This window comes from Ochotona curzoniae, unplaced genomic scaffold (genome assembly GCF_017591425.1).
Source record: "Ochotona curzoniae isolate NIBS_2020 unplaced genomic scaffold, NIBS_Ocur_1.0 contig_1976, whole genome shotgun sequence".
NCBI lineage: Eukaryota > Metazoa > Chordata > Mammalia > Lagomorpha > Ochotonidae > Ochotona > Ochotona curzoniae.
In genome coordinates, this window is record NW_024465279.1 from 1357257 (window position 1) to 1364792 (window position 7536).

At 51.7% G+C, this 7536-nt stretch overlaps 1 protein-coding gene across 4 annotated transcripts in view; it reads right to left on the bottom strand.

Moving 5' to 3' along the window:
• The window catches only part of NSD3 (nuclear receptor binding SET domain protein 3), a 132678-nt gene extending 125240 nt beyond the window's left edge, over positions 1-7438 (bottom strand). For 3 of the 4 annotated variants that reach the window (XM_040970307.1, XM_040970308.1, XM_040970304.1), the window contains exon 1: positions 6928-7438. The gene's annotated coding sequence lies outside the window, so the exon portion shown is untranslated. The remainder of the gene's footprint in view (positions 1-6927) is intronic. The other variant, XM_040970310.1, reaches the window with a different exon arrangement.
• Between the last annotated feature and the right edge of the window lie 98 nt (positions 7439-7536).

The window sequence follows — 7536 nt, forward strand, 5'->3', positions numbered from 1 at the left end:
AAGCCAGGAGCCAGGAGCTTCTTCTGGGTCTCGTACACAGACACAGCCCAAACAGCCATCCTCTGCCGCCTTCCCAGGCCACAGGCATGGAGCTGGATGGCAAGCGGAGCAGTCAGGCCTCAAACTGGCACCCATCTGGGATGCTGGCACCTGAGGGAGAGTTGTTAGTCTACTATGCCTTGGCAGTGGCCTCCATTTTCTTCTCCTCATGTGAAAATAATAAAAAATAAACAAAGTAGCCCACAACGTCTGCTAAGATCTTAACTTACTGTTTTCACTTAGGTATTTTTAGCTTGATTTTAAAAATTTACCAAGAGTCTCAATTTTCTTCCCATGTTCTTTTGCAGGATTTTTTTGTTGTTCATTTTGTTGCTATCTTACTTGACAGCTTTATTAAACAGGATATATTCTGCCAAAAATGAGTTCATCACACAGAACACAGACTTCAAGATAACCTGACACGACTCACTGGCACAGGTGTAAATACCCCGTGCGGCTGCTGCACGCACAACACGCCCAGTGACGGATAACCACAGGCTTCCCTGCTACAGGCACAGCACAACCCAAGGCGTATAAAAACACGGGCCTGCTCGGCTTCGCACCTCACTCTCCTTGAATGTGCGAGCCTCGACGGCCTCACCTGGAGTGTCGCCCATGACCCTGAGCATCCACGGACAGCTCTGAGATCTTCAAGGTAAGGACATAGCATGCTGTGTGTCGCACAGAGGCCAGGCACAGGGTCCTCACCAGAACCTTGGCCTTAACTTCCCTAGGCCCCAGTCTTATTTCAGGCGCGTTCAGGGTGGTATGGCCGTAGACGCTTTCCGTTTAAACAGACTGCCAGGAACTTAAAGAGGCTCATTTACATTCCTCGTAATAAAAGCAAAAAATCTGTTAACAACCTGTTTATATTTCAAACAATGAAACAGTACATGTCCCTTAAAAAATAAAAGGTTGTAGAGCCTGATGGACTAATTTAGAAAAATGTCTCAGCCTGTTCATCAAAAAAGCAAAATCCTAATTGTGTGATCCCATCCGTATGTATTTTAAAAGAAATACCCTGTATACACACAGATACATCTTTGGAAGCACAACAAACTTTACAGTGGTCATAGGTAATTGAAGGTGCTTTTTCAAAATTAATTTCTTAGCTTATATTTGAAACTGTTAAGAGTAATTAACATATTACTTCTGTGTTTTTACAAAGAAGCAAAACTGCTGATACAGGTTTTATTACTATGAAAGAACTAGATTCAAATACTCGCTTTACTATTATTAGTCACTTTGGTGATTTTACCAAAGTACTGAACTCTGGCTTCCCGCCGTAAGGAGTTCGAGGATTCATCTCACATACCTGTTGGCGTATGAAAGGCAATCACATGCACTCTAGGAGGGTAACTGTTAGCAGCTTTTACTGTAATTACTACAAATATTACAAAACCCAGATATTGCTGTCTCTAGCATCAGATTTGGCAGCTAATTCAATGATCATCAATCTCCCAATTTCCTTTATCCAAAACTCATTCCATCTGACCAGTATAAAGATGGGATATGTTAGTTCAGGTTCAGAAAAAAAAAAAAAAAACGCTATTACAGGTAGGAGGTGGGACAATGAGCAAGGTCATTAGAACAAAGTTTGGGGGGGGTCTGCGCAGCGGAGCAAGCTAATCCTCCACCTGAAAGCGCCGACGTCCTGGCTGTTCCACTTGAGATCCAGCTTTCGGCTTATGCCCGGAAAAGCAGTGCAGGATGGCCCACGTCCTTGAGACCCTGAACCCATGTGGGAGACCTGGCAGGAGCTTCCAGCTCCTGGCTTCAGATCAGCTTGGCTCTAGCAGATGCGGCCATTTGGGGATCAAATCAGCAGATGAAAGACTTTCTATCTCCGTAAAATCTGCCTTTCAAATAAAAATAAAATAAAAGAACACAGCTTGGATTTTAAGTGTTATCTAACTAGAGCAGCCTTCTTCATTACCGGATACCTGTCCATCCCCACTTTCACCATATGCAAGAAGAAAAAGAGACTGGATGCATTTGTCTCATCCACTTCCGCCTATTCCTTGACCCTCCCCACCCTAATTGGTGGTCCACAGGGGCATGCATCCTTCTTAACTACGTAAACATCATCAAAAAGATAGCTGTCCCCAGAACCAGACTATTCATGACAGCAGAGCAGAGGCTCCTGGTATTTCCAGTATGCTAAATGCACAGGAACCCACATTATGTTAGCAGTTCAAGCTTCCCATATGACTTTTTTCTATTTCAATATGTGATTACTCATTTTTCTAAATATTTATGCTCACTGCACCTAATTTGCCAATTAAAATAACAGGTTAAGTAGTAGATAGAAAATGAATTTCCACAAAAGAATAAATGTCAACACATGAGACCCAGAACAGGGTGTAGCTCTCCCCCAGCTGGGCTAGGTTGCTACACCCAACACCAAGAGCTCAGTCTGTGGGTGTGTCATGCCAGGATGAGTGGAAGTATCCGGCAGAATGCGCACGCTAGCAGCCAGGAACAGGCCTGGTAGGGGAATTTGGGGAACTTTCCTGCTAGTGTGTACAAGTGCCAGGGCTGGGAGCAGGCCAGGCCAGGCTGGGTTGCAGCACTCACTGGCATACGTGTAGGCTGAGTTGGGGGCTGGGCCATGCTAGGCCAGTTCTCACCACACACTGGCATGAGCAAGAGCTAGGACAGGGTGCAGGTCAGGTTGGACTGCAACAGCCACCAGTTCACATGAAGGCTGGTGTTGGGAGCAGATCAGACTGGGCTAGGCTGTTGCACCTGCCAATAAGAGATGGAACTGGGGCAGGTTGGGCTGAGCTGGGCCACAGCATCTATTAGCAAATGCCCAAGACTGGAAACAGGTCATCTCAGAGTGGGCTGCAGCACATACTGGCGATCGTAACACCTAGGGCTGGGAGCAGGTCTGGAAGGAGAACCTCAGAGACTCCCCTGCTGGGTCACTGCTTCCCCTGGTAAGTGTGAGAACTGGCACTGAGGGTGGGCCGGGCAGGGCTGCAGCACCCATCAGCTGGCGTTTGGGCTGGCTCTGAGGTCCAGCCAGGATGGGCTAGGCTGCTCTAACTGCTGGCACGAGAAAGACAAAATGGCTGTGGTCCAGCTAGTTAGGCCATAACACCAACAGGCAAGTGCTGGGACTGGCTGCAAGTTATGTCAGGTTGGACTGTAGTATCCCCTGGGAGGCACGAGTTTCGGGGGAGGGACAGGCCTGCTAGAGGAACTGCACTCCCATTTTGGGCTGAAGCTCCTGCTGGTGGGCATGAGAGCCGGGGATAAGGCTGGGCCATATTGGTTAAGGCTGAAGCACCCATCAGCACACATGTGGGTCATGTCTGGGGGCGGGTCATACACGAGAGTCAGATGGGACAAGGGTCAGACTAGGCTATGGCTCAGTACATACCAGCACACGTAAAAATCGGGGCTGGGTGTGGGCCTGATGGGAGTTACTACGGGTTGCCTCCACTAGGGCATGGCACCTACTGGCGTGCGTGAACACTGGGCCTGTGCTGGGCTGAGTTGGACTAGGCCAGCTCATATGAGACGGGGCTGGGGGCAGAACTGATCAGGCAGCTGCATTCACCAATATGTGCATTGGCTGGGGCAGGAAACAGACTGAACTGGACCCTACGCTAGCTGGCACACACAAGAATTAAGTTTGAGGTCATCCCAGGCAAGGTTTCTTGGGGGACTCCCCAACTGGAACGCTGGACTCAAATCCTGACCACAGAGAAAAATCACACGAGATACGTGGTCCAACCTTGGAGTGTATGAGGACTGGGCCTCCTCAGTTGCTGATGCCTGTACAACGGATGTGATGCCCTGGTGCACAAGGAGGACATGAGAGCCAGTTCATCTCAGCCAGCAGAAGACACTGAGTGCCTTGCCAGAGGAGGGACCTCTCTCCTGGCCACGCTCTGCATCAAGTGTCTAGAACTATGGATGTACATGGAGGTGGACTTGGTCAGCCAACAGACCTTGGAAAGATTTTCTCAGCCCTGTTGCAATGAAGCAACAAGGTCTCAGAACTATCAAAACCACTCAAGTAACACCCCGGAACATTCTTCCCCATACTGAGGTCTCTAAGGCATCATCAAATAACTGTCCCCCACATCCCTGGGTGCTGATGTAGTCTGACAGCAAGGAAGGGTCCCCTTACCCTTCCCCCCACCCCCAGCAAACAAGCAGAGTAAAAAAAGAACTGAAACCTTTGTCCCACCCACTTTCCTCCACACCTCGAACCTCCCCGCCCTAATGGGAGGCCCACATGGTTGTGCATCCCTCTCAAATATGTAAACCACAGGAAAAATAACGTAAAACATTTTAAAGGAAATATTTTACTCCATTTTTTGTCACAGAAAAAAATAAAAACACCAAATTAAAAAGTACGCTGAATGGAACTTTTCCTGTGAATTTCAAAAAATTAACACACAACATTACTGAGTCAAAATATGGCAAGTTTCAAATTGAGTTTCTTTTTTTTTAAGATTTACTTATTTTCATTGGAAAGGCGGATATATGTAAAGAGGAAGAGAGACAGAGAGGAAGATCTTCCGTCAGATGGTTTACTCCCCAAGCGGCTGCAACAGCCGGAGCTGAGCCAATCAGAAGCCAGGAGTCAGAAGCCAGGAACTCTTCCAGGTCTCCCCCATGTGTGCAGGGTCTCAAGACTTTGGGCCATCCTCAACTGCCTTCCCAGGCCACAAGCAGGAAGCTGGATGGCAAGCAGGGCTGCTGGGATTAGAACGGGCAACCATATGGGACGCCGGTGCTTTCAAGGCAAGGCCTTCAACCACTACGCTATGATGCTGAGCCCCAAACTGAGTCTGGATAATAATCAAAGCACTCTCACATAGTACCATTCTAACAAGATTCAATTGAATTCTTCCAACAAACCAAGACTACATTCTAATTAACACCTGCTAAGCTATCAGCATTAAGGCAGATGAAGTCACTATGCCCTTCATCTTTTCCGTTCTAACAGGCCTTCCTGGTACATGCAGAGCAGGGACAGCTCAGTATGATGGACTAAAGTTCGGATCATCCCAATTCAACTCATAAAAACAAAAGGTCACACACACATTTAATCCTTTTCATTATGAAAATACAACTCTAACTGTACACATGTGGCAGGGTTGAACCTTCAGAAGGTCCATTACATCAAATCCCACAAGTACTTCATTTGAATGCGTTAGTTACTGTCACTTTTCTGAGAGCCACCTTAAGGGCCCACCCCCACCCCCTGGTAATCCCTGAGCTTCTGAAAACTCCAGAGCACTGCACTGTGCTGACCTGGCACCTGGAGGCTGTAGTACGCCAGCTACTTGAAAGCAAAGAAAGGGAAGGAGGTGGCGGGGGAGGTGGCGGGGGGGGGGGCGGAGAGAGGAGGAAGAGTTTATTTTTAAAAAATTGTTTTCTGAACACACCCATTATCAACTGTAAGCAGGGATCTGGCGATGTTCTGATTTTCCGACAGTGAGAACACACACCAAGCCGATCGGCTCCCACCAGCAGCTCTGCCCGGCCAGGAGCACGGGCCCAAGTAAAATAACTGAAGCAATTTCCTTGTTTACTTAAAGAATTGCACACACACAGAAAAAAAAAAAAACCAACATGTTGACGGCTTCTGAAACAAATGCATTTTTGCAGGCACTGGAAGATCGCGTTCGCTGCTTGAGAGTAGTAGTGACTCCTTCAGAGAGCAAAAAGCCAGTTTTAAATATTAAAAAGGGATTACATTTTACGCTGCAGTTCATCAGCATGCCTTGTTTGCAACCACAAGGAAGAGGGAAGAGAGAAGAAGGGGGGGAAGCAGCAAAACACACAAGATGGAAAACATCACTACCTCGTTTGGCAGTTATGAATAATTTCAAAGGACCCAGACGTAAGGGAAAGGAGTTGGTTGAACAGCAGGCACCGGGGTTAACAATCTGAGGCGGCCCCTGCCAGATCCATACTGAGGCTCGCAAGGAAAAGGAATTTATTTACACTGCAGTGCCTGGCAGCAAACATGGCTGCCCCGGCCCCCTTTAAATCGGAACAGGCTCTCCACTCCTTCACCAAAACCATCCAGTTGGGACCATGCCTCTCGCTGTCTCCCTACCAGAACACAAACACGGTCCCTCTCCCCTCGGAAGCGGCGGAACCCACACCTCCCCCATTTCACAACAATCCCGACCTCAGAAGCACCAGCTTCCTCCCACCCCGGCTCGAGCCTGGAGAGAAGCGGGCCCCAAAAGGGACACAAACAGCAGAACAAAAGGCTTTTCCCTTCCCAACACCGGGACGACCCCGCGCCCACTCGCCCCCACGCCCTCCCCTCACCCAGCCCTGTCCTCCAGGGTCCTGCGCCCACAGCCCACCTCCCCACGGCATCCCGCCTCTCCCACCTCCATCCCTTTCTCCAGCCCATCTTTTCCTCCACTTCCATGCCCCGGTTGCTCCCTGGATGCCCCAAGCATCTATCACATTCTATCCACCTCAGACTCCCCAGCTTCCCACACTCCATCCCCTCCCCGCGACCTCCCTCATTTCTGGGTCCTCGGACCACCGAATCCAACTCTGGCCCCTCGCTCCCATCCCCTCCCCCCGTCCCCATCTGTATCCCCGCCCCCATCCCACCTTACTCCCAATTCCCAGCTCAGCGCCACTACATCTCATCCCAAACCTGCGTCCCGCGCCCCACCTCCCCCCGCCCCAGCCCTTACACACCACACACCCCCCCAAGCTGGCCCTCTGCTCCTCTCGTCCGGACTGCCCCTGCACCGGCTCAGGACCCCCGGGCGACTCCTCCTTTTCCTGGGTCGCCCCTTCCCACCTCGTCCCTCCTCAGCTCTCCTCTGCAATTCCACAGACGCGCGCGGCGCGTACGCGATCTCACTCTCACACACACACGCACTTTACCTTCAGTTTGTTCCATTCTAACCCCCCGGCCGTGTCAGCTACGATCACAGGAGAGACACGGAGGCCCGGAGTGAGGCTGAGGTGCAGGCAGCAGCCGGGGCCGCGGGGGGAGGACGCGGAACCAGACTAGGCCTCATGAAATCCCCGGGCTAGATTTCCCCCGCGTCGGACGCCTCTGCCATGGCGGCCGGCACCGAGCTGGGCCACGGCCGGGCAGGGCCGGGCGCGCTGGGGGTGGAGGAGGCAAGAAGGGAAAAACTGTGGGACGTGGGGTGGGGAAGGGGAGGCGGAGGGGCTGGGGGGTCGCTGCGCAGCCGGGGCTGCCAGAGAGCGAGCGAGCGAGCGAGCGAGCGAGCAGGGAGGGAGCAGCCTGGGGCTGGCGTCTCGGCCCGGGCAAGCACGGTCCTCCGGGCTGGACTTGGAACTCGCACGCCCGTCCGCGGCGTCGTGCACAGCGCCCCGGGACCTCCGCCTCCGTGCTGGCCGCCGCCGCCCGCTCCCGCGCCCGCGCCCGCCGCCGCCGCCGCCGCCGCGCACAAAGCCCCCCCACCCCGGCTCCCGGGGCGCCGCCGCCGCCGCCGCCAAATCCTCAGCCGCTCATTGGCTGCC